This window comes from Scardinius erythrophthalmus (genome assembly GCF_964197995.2).
Source record: "Scardinius erythrophthalmus genome assembly, chromosome: 17".
NCBI classification, from domain to species: domain Eukaryota; kingdom Metazoa; phylum Chordata; class Actinopteri; order Cypriniformes; family Leuciscidae; genus Scardinius; species Scardinius erythrophthalmus.
In genome coordinates this window covers 2,271,553-2,284,102 of record NC_138237.1, presented here as the reverse complement: position 1 = coordinate 2,284,102, position 12,550 = coordinate 2,271,553, and positions in this window count along the sequence as shown.

Sequence of the window (12,550 nt, the reverse complement as noted above, 5' to 3'; positions counted from 1 at the left end):
GCGAGAAGTTTCACTCTCACTACACTTCCGGCTTCTGAACTGGTTGCAGTTCCACTCTGATTCCATATGAGGGCGCTCACAGGACGAGTGCAGAATGAATGGAGGTCAATGGCGGTATACCCCTCAAAATCCACTTTTCTCAGGATATAATTTTTTGTCTAGTAATTTGAATGTTGTATTCGAAAGGAGATGCAAAGAAATTACACATTGCTGGGTGTTAGATTTTTTAGAGTCACTTATTTGCTTTAAAAAAGTCTTTCAAAATGTCAATGACGTCAGAATGCTGACGTCATTAGCAGAATGCTAGCGTGTTATGGGCAACAACAACTCAACCTGTAAGAAATCAAAACGACATAAGTACTCATTCATTCAACTTTCGACCTAAAACCCATGTTGAACTTGCAAAATCTACAATCACATCTGAGATTTCTCAACGGCAATCGGGTGAAAGAGACAAATTTAGCCGTCTAGCCCCATTGACTCCCATTCATTTTGCACTCATGGCGAGCGCCCCCAGTGGAACTCTGGTGGTACTACAACCAAAATTCGGTACAATAGGGCTTAATAGGGAGTGGACAGGCTCTCCGTAGACGGGCTCTGATAACGGTCACCTTGAAAAACTCACGCTGGGGGGTCAGCCAGAATATTTTAAACTTACGTGTGAAAGGTTTAAACATATGAACGGATTAATAAAATTGTAAATTCATTTTAGATAATTATATATATATAATCTGCATTTACATTTGGGTTAAGCAGTGTTTTTAAATTATATTTTACACTGGGGTGCCTTGAGATTTTATGCACTTTTGAAAGGTGCCCTGACTGAAAAAAGTTTGAGAAAGGCTGCTCTAGTCCCTACTCATCAACATGCGTTACTGGCTTTCTAGTCTTTTTGTTTATCAACAGGACACCATGTAGATTGTAGCCTACTCTTTCTGATCCCTAATTTTAGTCTCTTCAGCCCACTTTTCAAGACTCTCCTTGTCAAAGTGCAAGCTGCACACAAACGTACTACCCCGACTTATATGGAACGAAGGACTTAATCTCACCCAAGCCTTGCGGAGGTGTTCGTCCTTTGGGAAGTCATGGAAGTTAAGGAACCTTTGTTTTGAGCAGCCCGGCACACTGCAATAGCACCGGCGAGAGGAGGAAGCCATAGTTTCTCTGGGAACTAACTAACCACCGGAAGAGCGAGGACACTGCTTGGAGATTTCAAACGTTCCGAAACCAGGAAATGAGATAAAGGCCTATTGTATGATGTGACAGTTTGTCTTAAAGCTTGTCTACTTTTTGCTACACACTCAAAAGAATTTACTTTTTCTTCACAAAAAGAGTACACTTTCAGCCAGGGTGTAGTGGGCCTATAAGTAGGTGAATTGAGACGCAGCATGACTCTGGCATCTAAGTCCGTTGAGTCCTCGTTTGTGCTCGTCAGTCATTATTCCCTCAGCTGGGCGGGAGGGCATTTGTTCCCTACAGCGCCCTCTAGAGGATGCAGTGTGAGCTCACATCCGAGAGGAAAGTCTCAGGTTACAGAAGTAGACATGGTTCCATGAGACGGGGAATGAGACTGTGACTGATCCTGTAATATAATCTGATCAGATGAGAGTCTCTTTCTGCTTCATATGAGACACATGATGATCCTCATTGAGCTTCAGATCAGATTCTCTGATTTCTCTTCACTGTCTCTGATCCTGAAACTAAAGGCCTTTGAGTTTCACCTCAAATCTACTTCTGACATCTAGTGGACAAAGATGAAAACTGCAGATCATGTTCTGTGTGTTAGGAGGAATAGAAAACACACACTCATACACATTTATTTACAATGCCTTCATTTCTATTTTAAACAAGTGACATTCTCTCAGTTTAATTCACTGAATGTCATTCATTATCAACTCACAAATAATAATGTGATTTTACATTTTGTGTGAATGACTGAACTTCTAGCAACTTCTGCTTTAATGTATACTATGATGTGTTTGTGAACAGTAGATATTGAGTATTGAGTAAGTGTTGATCTGTTGTTGTTCTGAACAGCTTCAGTTCGTCTGTTAAAGTCACTAATGTTCTGCTGATGGAAATCAGTGTTAATAAATCAGAGATGATTAAATGAGCAGCTGATGGAGTTTATCAGATCTGAGTTTTACATTTAACATTCAGACTCTTGAAACTCTTCAGGAAACAATACGGCTGCGTCTCAGATCAGATATTCAGAGGAGATATTGATCTGAAGAAGTACTAAGGTATGTTCTGTGTGAATGAATGTGTGAAAGATGAGAAGGCAAGTTTTAAAGTTGAGACACTCACACACGTACATATAATGCATATTTTATAAAAATATTAAAAGGAATGAAACTGAAAATATTAGTACTCGCCCTCAAATCGCACCACTTTTAATGGATTTTTTTTTTAAGTAATGAAGTTTAAATGTTAAGCATTAACTGCAATAGTTCACATTTTCAAAACAATAATTAGTTTATTGGCATTGGGTGACTACAGTAACCTACAGCAGTGTTGACAACAGTGCCTAAAATAAACCTCTACAAACATATCTGTCCTAAAATATAGAAATATATAAGTTAGGCTGCTGTGAGTATGTGTGTCATTCTTAATTTCTTAAAGGGGTATAATGCCCTTTTCACAAGATGTAAAATAAGTCTCTGATGTCCCCAGAGTGTGTGTGTGAAGTTTTAGCTCAAAATGCCCCACAGATATTTTTATATCGCAAGTTAAAATTGTCACTTTTTGTGTGTGTCCCTTTAAATGCAAATGAGCTGCTGCTCCCGGCACAGGGGGCGGAGCTTCAAGAGCTCGTGTCCTTTTACCTCACACACACATGCACTGGAAATGTCAATGTTTATGTTCAAAACTGGAGTCAGACAATGATGGAGAGACTCAAGAAGAAGTGACAACATGTAGAAGCAACAGGACATTTCTAAACGGTTAGTTGATGAATTTATGTATCTTATGAGTAGTTATCTTCTAGTCATTGATTAGCATATCTATAAATCTCATTCCCAGGGGCGGGGTTTATGTAAATTACAGGGTTGGTGATGTCACTAATGTTGTGTAGTCTCTACCAGCCGTTTGCTGTAGTCCTTAAAAAGCTATTTCTTTAAAAGCAAATATCTCCCTTTGCTCTGAACTTTGAGTGTTGTAACTTTGCAGATGTTGTTTATGCTCAAACAGCAACATTACACACTAACTAAAGTTAGAAAAGTGAAATCATAATCAACCACCCCTTTAATTTATTCTGTAGGCTATAGCCAGTGTTTCCCAGCCTCCACAGTCCCGTCAGTAATGCTCAAGTTCCCTTTATCAACACCAGAATACTCGTGTTCCTGTTTCCTGAATACAGGACAGTCTCTGACTCGACATGAGACATTTATGAAACACTTCTATAAAGACACAACAATATTACAAATAACTCCTCTTCTGATTTCCATGTAAGCTCTGCTTAATATTTGTATATAAACTTAGTTTTTTCGAAATTGACGTGTTTCCATTGGGTGTATTTTCAATTCGCAATTTGAAGGGTAATGGGAACGCCGTGCAGATGTTTAGACTGAACTGCAGGCGGTCTGTGAATGAGACGCAGGCTTTTGCATTGAAACACAGCAGGCAAACACTGCTCTACTGTCTCGAGAGTGTTCGTCCCAGCTGTGTGTCGAACACTGATGTGTGTCAGTTCTACAACAGCAGTTCATTAACCCTCCAACATCAGGCCTCAAGAATATGTACAATACACAGTCAGCCAGTGAGTTCAGAAACAGGAGAAGACAAGAAAATATGAAAAATGCTTTACTGTTGTGAACTCCTAAAACAAGTGTAGATATCATGATTAGAAAGGGGAGGATGAGAAAAGTGTAAGTCAGAAGCACCACGAACAAACTTCCCAGAATTTGTTTGCGCTTTAGAGGAGTAAGTGATATTGCGCGTGAAAGACCGCGACAAGTGCCAACAAAACACAGAATGATTATCAGGTAGGGGATTAAACAGATGATCGGCATGGTCAGTTCGCTAAAGTCTATGACTGTTAAGATCAGAGGAACAACCCAGATGATCACAGAAACGCCACAGCAGACCTTTAGTGAATGAGATCTGTACCAGATAGGAGGAGAAACCAGAAGATATCGTTCAAAAGCAACACATGCCATAAAATACACACCCACAATAAAACTATACAAAAATGCATAACTCACATCCCTTATGGAAATCGTTATTAATATACAAATGATCTGAATGAGATCTGAAAGAATCAAATTAAAAACAAACACTGGAGTGGAGTGATCAGATGTGATAAGACCACACAACTCTAACAGAGTTAAGATCATGATCAGAAGCTCAGTGCCTGAAAAGATACTGAAAATTATTACTGCTTCAAACTCATGTTTCCTGATAAACTCTTCAGTCTGACGGCTCCATTCATCTTCATAATCTACTCCACTTGATCCGTCGATGCTGGCCATTGTTTCATGAAATCTTGACAGGCAACACTAAATAACAAACCAGTCATTAGTTTAAAAAAATAAAATTACTATTTACTAATTTATTAAAAACATTAGGGAAAAATATATGACATAACTTGTTTTCTGTGCGACTGTTGAAATAAAGTTTCCTCAGTTTGCTTTAGAGGAGATGTGTGTAATGTTAGAGAGCTTGAAATATGTGAAATGTAAGATTAAAGTTTGTAAATCCTCCATTTGAACAATATCACAGAAGCAAGAATATTCTGAATGCTGTTGTTCTGAATATTCAGTCCAGCACAGCTGCAAGTGTACAATGGTTTATTAAACTGGGAGTAAATCTTGAAGAACTTACGTTACTGACAGGAGTGTGTGTTTCGTCTGCAGGTCAAAGCAGAAGTTTGTGGAGCAACACACAGACTGACAGATGTTTCACAAGTTTCCACTGCCGTGTTTAAAGAGCTCTTCATTCACTGTAAAAACACACATCTTAAAGCTTGTGGATCTAATGTAGGAAAACTATTTGATCCAACGTGTGAAACTGTAATTACCTTAAAGGGGTCATATAATGCCTTTTTGTACCAGCTAATATGTTTCTTTAGGGTCTAAATTAAAAGTTTGTAATATACTTTAATTAAAAATTCTCATTAGTATTGTAAGAAAACACTCATTTTACCTGGTCAAAAACAGCTCTGTTTTCAGCACGCCATTTCAGTGCATGTGTCTTTAAATGATAATGAGCTTTGCTGACTCCGCCCCTCTGTGCTGTGAGGCGTTCTGAAACAACGCACGTGGACCGTTGCCTTGACAACAGTTGAGGTTATATTTTGGAACAAGAATGGCAACGGGAGTTTCTGGGGATCGTCTTTGCAACCATACCAATTTGAACCTGAGTCGGACTCTGAACAAGATGACGGCCCCGAAGAAGTTCCACCATTACGGCTCGGACAGGACGTTTCTGAATGGTTGGTTGCCGTAATGTCATTTTGATCTATTTTTGTATGTACTGGCACGGTAGAATAGTGAGATACAAATGCTATGTGTTTAGCTTTACTTATGTGTAGGTTAGTTCGTTGACAGATTGATGCTGAAAAACTTTTTTTGTAAATGTTAGGCTTCTCAAAGATTAATATACAGGTTAATAAAACGTTAACTATAACACCTGTGTACACAGTTTTTATAACACATTAACCATAACGCGTTGTTCATTATTAAACAGTATAGGATTATGAGTTGTTTTGAGAACGTCGTTACATAGAAAACATGCCGTAATGTACCCTACGATGCAGTAATGAGTGTAAACATTAGCCACATTCATCATAAAGTGCAAGCGATTTGCAAAGATTAATATACAGGTTGATAAAACGTTATACTTACTTCTTCTGGAATTGCAGCAGGCACACGAATAGTTAGTACAGATTCGTTTTTCAGTAGCAGCCTCTTAGCAAACCCAGCTTTATACTGACACTCGTTTAAAAAGCAGTCTGGTGAGAAATGATTAGCGCAAACATAATGGCATTTAGATTGATCGGTGGGAATATTTCCTTCAAAAACACAACTCAGCCACTGCATCTTCAGCGGGTCGGATCTCGGAACAGTAAAATGACTGCTGTGTTCCTTATTACATCTAAGAACTGAACACCACAATCGCTTAGACGCCATTCTGCTCCAGCATAACAACAATGGCGGACTACTATGACGACAGCTGTCACAGCTCGCTCAGGGCGGGTCTTGTGTTGAAACACGGCTGTCAGTCACAATCGCGGGAGGGGCGTTGGATATTGTGACATCACAATATCGAACGCCTCAATATAATGAAGGGGAAAACATATAAGGAGATTAAAACAAAACCACTGGATGGATTTTTATCATGATAGGATGGTTGTGTACAGGCACTGCCAACACACATTTCAGTACAATCAACTTGTAAAAGTGCATGTACCATTATATGACCCCTTTAAAGACACAATTAACTAACAATGGTGGTTTGAGTGAAAAACCAGTCTAACTTTCACAAACGCTTCGGCTCAACTACGACGACTGAATCTGAAAACGCTTTATATCTGATGCTTTCACTTTTAAAGTTCACTCAGTGTTTATTCATATCCCCAGTAGAATCAGAAACACATGAATGATCGCGAGAGAAAGCACAAATACTCTGATCTTTCTTAAATATTGATTCTTCTGCTGCTCTGCAAGCCTGTTTTCTTTAAGAAATGGAAATCTGTGTTGCTGACTGACTGAAATCACACTCAGTGTTAATTAAAGGAAACTAGTTTAAGTGCAAATGATCACAGTGATACCAGAGGCTGAAATACAAAGATAGTTGACTATATAAACTCATGATCTCATGATCTTCCCTGGAATCATAATGAACATAAAACTACAACACAGATGAAGTTTATGAGCTGATCACATCATCATCAAATTAATCTCAAGAACCTGAAATGGGAAGTGGTTCCTACTAGGGGTGGGCGGTATGACCAAAATTCTATTTCACGGTATGACTAATTTTATTTCACGGTAACGATATATTTCACGATATAGTTATTTATATATGTAGTTATTCTCGAAAAATAGACAAAATGGGCTTTGTATATGTGTAATATAGATAACAAAACACTCTCATCAACTTTTAGATGAACTGCCCCCAACTGATTGATATTAAATACAACTCATAGGTGCAATTCAACTTTAAATAAAGTGTTGCTGAATAATTTTTCCATCTCATGTTATTGCTTTACTTCATCAATCAGTTTATAATATCTGAATATTTTATATTGAACTATTCTATTCATAATAAATGAGTTACTTCCTTTTAATTTGGTAGGATATTTTTTGCCATGTCTGCTTATTATACTGCGTTTTAAAGGGCTTGTTTTGCTCTTTTTGTGATATCTGGCAACCCGTCACCTAAAGCTTTAATCAAGAGAAGTTCAGAAGTGTCAAGTTCATCAAGTTCATAAGTGACTTGGCGAACAGCAGTATGAAAACTGTTACTGTTAGTGTTGACTAAGTAGTGTAAATTATACACACCTTGTAACTGCGTCATTATTTTACATAGCTCGGTGAACACCGACACACGCGTCTTTTGCATCAGTAAAAAGTGATCGGTTAATTTGAGTGACAAGTTGTAATCATACATTGAATAAAATGAAGATTTTATCAGCTGGTTCAGTGGCCAATTGTTTGGAGTTAGAAATAACTCGCGCTGCATATTTAGTAATTTTGCCTCAGATTCGCAGGTTTACCACGACAACCGCTCGCGTGTCATGCTGAATGCGAGTTTCCTGTTTAAAAAGTATACGTAAGAGAGGGAAAGATGCAGATAACTATACATTATTTAAGGTTATTTATATTCGCTACGATATTGTGGATCCTCTTGATCTGCTTTCTCCATGTTTCTTTGACAAATCTCAGTGTATCAGTCTCACGCACGCTGCACGTGAGTTAACCACGCCCACTTATTTACATGTCGCGGTATCACGGAATAAAAAAATCTGTTACGGTTGACATTTTCTACCGCGGTAACGATATATACCGTCATACCGCCCAGCCCTAGTTCCTACAGGACCTGAAAGAAAACTTCCAAACCTGCTTTAAACAATTCCATCTTAATTTCTTTAGTTTCTTCTACACATAATCAAGCACACTAGAGAGTCAACAAGCTGAACAACATGTGCTAACGTTTGAATAAAGGCTGAAACACAACGACACAATAATTCCCACATGAGACGACATGATCTTACCGGGAATCAGACGGAAGACTGAAGACGCTGCTCATCAGGAGATGCTGGTGTTTATGAGCTGCTCACGTTCTTTTACAGCCTGAATTAACTCCAGAAACACCAAACACAGATGCATTAAACATCATTAGCAGTTAATGCACATGCAATCGCATCGGCAATCAGCCAAACTCCACAATATAAACCATTTAAAGCCACAAGTGTTATAGAAAGGAAAATGTGGATATCCAGAAATACAGTGATATAATACTCAGATTCTGTCATACTGTACGTTTATCAAATTATGATTAAGCAGTAAGGGCTAAATAAAAACATCAGTAAAGACAAAACATTATAACAACTTTTCCTACTGAAAACAAAATCACTACATGTTTATTTGCAGTTTCATTCCAGACACTGATGTTTGTGAATCAAAATAGCATTATATATCCATAGCCTATATATATAATACAGGGCTCTCAAGTTTTGAAGACAGGCAAGAGTGCATCTGCAAATCCGTCGATCTGGGCTTTGTTTATAAAACAATCATCGTCCAAATGCAGGGAACAACAGTCTTACACAACTCCGTTTATGCTCAGAAAAACAAACTCCATCCACTGGTGCCTTAACGCTGGGTTCTTTGGGAATCTGTGCAGGGTTGTCTTGCCCTGGCAACCAAAAACACACTTCTTTGGTGACATTGGCTTCCCAAAAGCCGGGCAGGGCGCTTTGATGGCGAACTGCTTTCACTCTTGCTCTAGTCTACGAGTGCGCGCGCGGCCGCGATCTTACCGGAGAAGTGCCCTTAGAACCCATATAAGGAAATTCCGCCCTATCTTACGACAGAGCCATACTCGAAAAAAACTTTCCGAAACTTGTGAAACTTAGTTTTTGAAACTTTGTCCATGTTTAGCATGGGAATCCAACTCTTTACCAGTGTAAAAAACTCAGTATGCATGAAATAGCATTTCACCCCCCCTTTAAGTTCGACCTTAGCAGGCGCTGTCCATGGTGGAGGCGCTGAATAGGTTGATATCGATGCCTCGATGATCGATTGTGCGCTCTTTCCTTCACAGCGGTAGGGGAGAGTGGGGTGATTTGTGCCAGGGGGGAAGTAGTTCCACCCTTTTTTTCTGGAAAACCATAGAAGAAATTGGTCATGTGTCCACATAATTTTGAAAAGCAATCACTTTTACTCGTCCTCCAAAGACGGGAGACACATGGCATGAGAGTTAAGCATATTTTAGTGCAAAAAACTGTTTTTTCCCTTTCAAAGTAAAATTTCTATGATTAAGGTTTTTTGATTGTAGTGTCTGAACAATTATAGACAAGTTTGAAAACATTTCACACATGTTTTAGTGCTTTAGTAGGCTACACAATGAGTCTAATACAGTTAGCATGATGTTAGCTCTTAACTGCTGGATCATGCTAGTTTTTCAAACTTGTGGGTCTGGGGGGATTTGTGCCAAAGGGCCTGGGTTAAGTTGTGCCAGATCCAGACCACCTAGACCTACATTCTCACAGGGGATAATCTTGAGAAGTGAGGAGATGGGCATGCCTCATCATTGTTTGACTTAGGCCTGCCTGCTATTTGTTTAATTTAGCTAACACTGATTTCAGTTTTGAGTTTGCACTATGTTATTAAAGAGAAGTTTTATTCCATTTTTAAGTGGCCTATGTCAGGATGTTTAGAAATTAGCCTAGTCCCTTTATTCTTATATGTTACATAATTGACAGACAGCGCTATGTCAACAGGCATCTATTGCCAAAGCCTTTTTGCCTGAAATGATATCACAAATATCATATATTGTGTTGCTATGGTGCTCTAAATGGTTGCTAGGGTGTAGCTTGATAGCTTCACAATGATCCTGAGAGACTTATTGGTCGTCTGAGTAAAATGAGCCCACCCCCTTGTCTCTATGACTTGAGTTATGAGTTATGAGTTATGTTCAATACAAAATCCATGCAATTGACCATATATAGGAAAAACACATGCTATGGTATTCCAGGGTGACAATAAAAATAAACTTTAAATTAGTAATTTTGTATTGAATTTATCTTGCTTTCATATAGCATTATGGTTCATAACATTAAAATGTTCTGTTTTACTTCAGAAATTACTGGCACAATTTACCCCCATATTCCCCCAAAGGCACAACTTCCCCCACACCAGGGGCAAGTTGTGCCATGAGACCACTTTTTTCCCAAGAGCTGTATTTCTGAAACAATTTATTTCAGATCCAAAGTTATTGTTCTCAGGGATGCACCACATCCTGAAATATATGTACATCCTTAAGTTGAAGGCATTACTGCCATGGCCTCACTTTAAAGTCACTTTGAGTAAAAACTGGCACAACTCACCCCACTCTCCCCTATAGGTAAAGTATTGAGAAAACAATGTTCTTTATAAAGAAGCGTTTTAGAAATAGTACAAACTGCATTTATCGGGGCTCATTGAAATATGTACATGCAGAAATAAATATGAGTATGTGTTTATAATTTAGCAAGAGTGCAATCCCCAAACCCTCACGAGTCACGGCCATAAGTGTGTTAATGTTCTCCACAACGTATGCTGATTATCCACCAGCCATGTAGTTGACATACACTAACTGTCTCCGCGGACGGCGCCGTCTTTGATTTAAAACAAGTACTCGCTGTCTCGCTGCCATAGCTATAAAGTTTGTGTAAACTCATCTTTCTTTATATAGACTCCTAAGCCTTTTCTGTCAAATGGTTCGCCAGCTGATGTGCCTTAGGATAGTAATTAAAAAAGCTAACAACCATTAGTGTATGGAAACTTTATTAATGAAAACACTTCCATACACTGGGTGTAGGCTATAACAACTTAAGTATTTTATGTGTACAATTTTAAAGTAAAGTAAAAATTTAATTTTAATACTAAATCAGATTTTATATTAAATGTTCATATAAAATTGTCTATGTGTAATTAAACTGCGGTGTAAAAAAGCTTTTTGCGTAGTGGTGGCCACTAGCGGTATGAACCGTCAGCAGCGATAAGGTATAGCTAAGAGCGCTCCAGACCAACCTTACGAGCGTATGACTTAAGGTATACTTAACTAAGAAGGTTTCGGAAAACACGTATTAACGATAAGGTACTTCTTAAGGTACAACTTAAGAACGACGTAGCGTTAAGGTAGTTTCGGAGAACGCAGCCCAGTTCTTTTTAATATTTTATTCATCAAATATATTAGGCAGCAGAACTGTTTCCAACACTCATAATAAATCAGAATATTAAAATGATTTCTAAAGGATCATGTGATAGACTGGATGTCATGTGACACTGAAGACTGGAGTAATGATGCTGAAAATTCAGCTTTGATCACAGAAATAAATGATAATTTAAAGTATAATAAATTGAAAACCAATTATTTTAAATTGTAATATATCACATTATTGAGTTTTTTTCTGTATTTTTGATCAAATAAATGCAGGCTTGATGAACAGAAGAAACTTCTTTCAAAAACATTAAAAATAGTAATGTTTTCAAACGTTTAGCCTGTAGTGTATAACATCGACTATACTTTCATTTATTTAGAGCTAATAAAATGATTAAGCCTATTTGGAGAGAGAGATGTTTATAATGTGACAATATGTCAGTCATTGTGTGATAACAAAAATATGACTAGGCCTAGACTACTTGTTCTGAGCAGGTGTTGTCTACTGTTGGCTAACTAAGTTACAGACACTCATGAAAAACTGATGCTAATTATCTGGGAAACATTCTCTAACAGCAGTCAAGTTGTCAATGTTTGTGTCAAACAAGCTGTGAATTTGTTGTAACATTAAAACAGGAGATCATCATGACTACTCTGTGCTCAAAGTGATGCTCGGAGCTTGAGAGGTTTCCTCTATGGGTGAACGAAACTTCGGAAGACGACGCTGTAGCAGAATCAAGTGAATAATTCCAGGATATGCTTTTTTTCATTGGTTGTTGCGTTAAATCTTACCCAGATACAATAGTGCTATTTACTGATTGGCTATTGTGTAGCCCCTTTCTTTTTTTTGATTGGCTGATAAGTGGCAGGCTCGACTAAGAATTCCAGGGGAGACGGATTGATTCCTGCCGTTTCCATAGCGAGAGCGGCACGGCCAGAGAAATGTTGGGCGCTGCGGCATATTAAATATATTATACATAGTTTTTTTCTGCGTGAGAAATACAATGTGTGGCGGGAGTGCGTGACAAAAGACCGAATGAGTGACTGTCACGCTCAATGCGTGACACTTGAGAGCCCTGTATATATATGCATGCATGCACGATTAACCATTAACCGATTGGATCATGACATGGGCACCACCTCCTCGTCCGTCTCTCCCCCCATTTCACAAAACTGAGTAAAT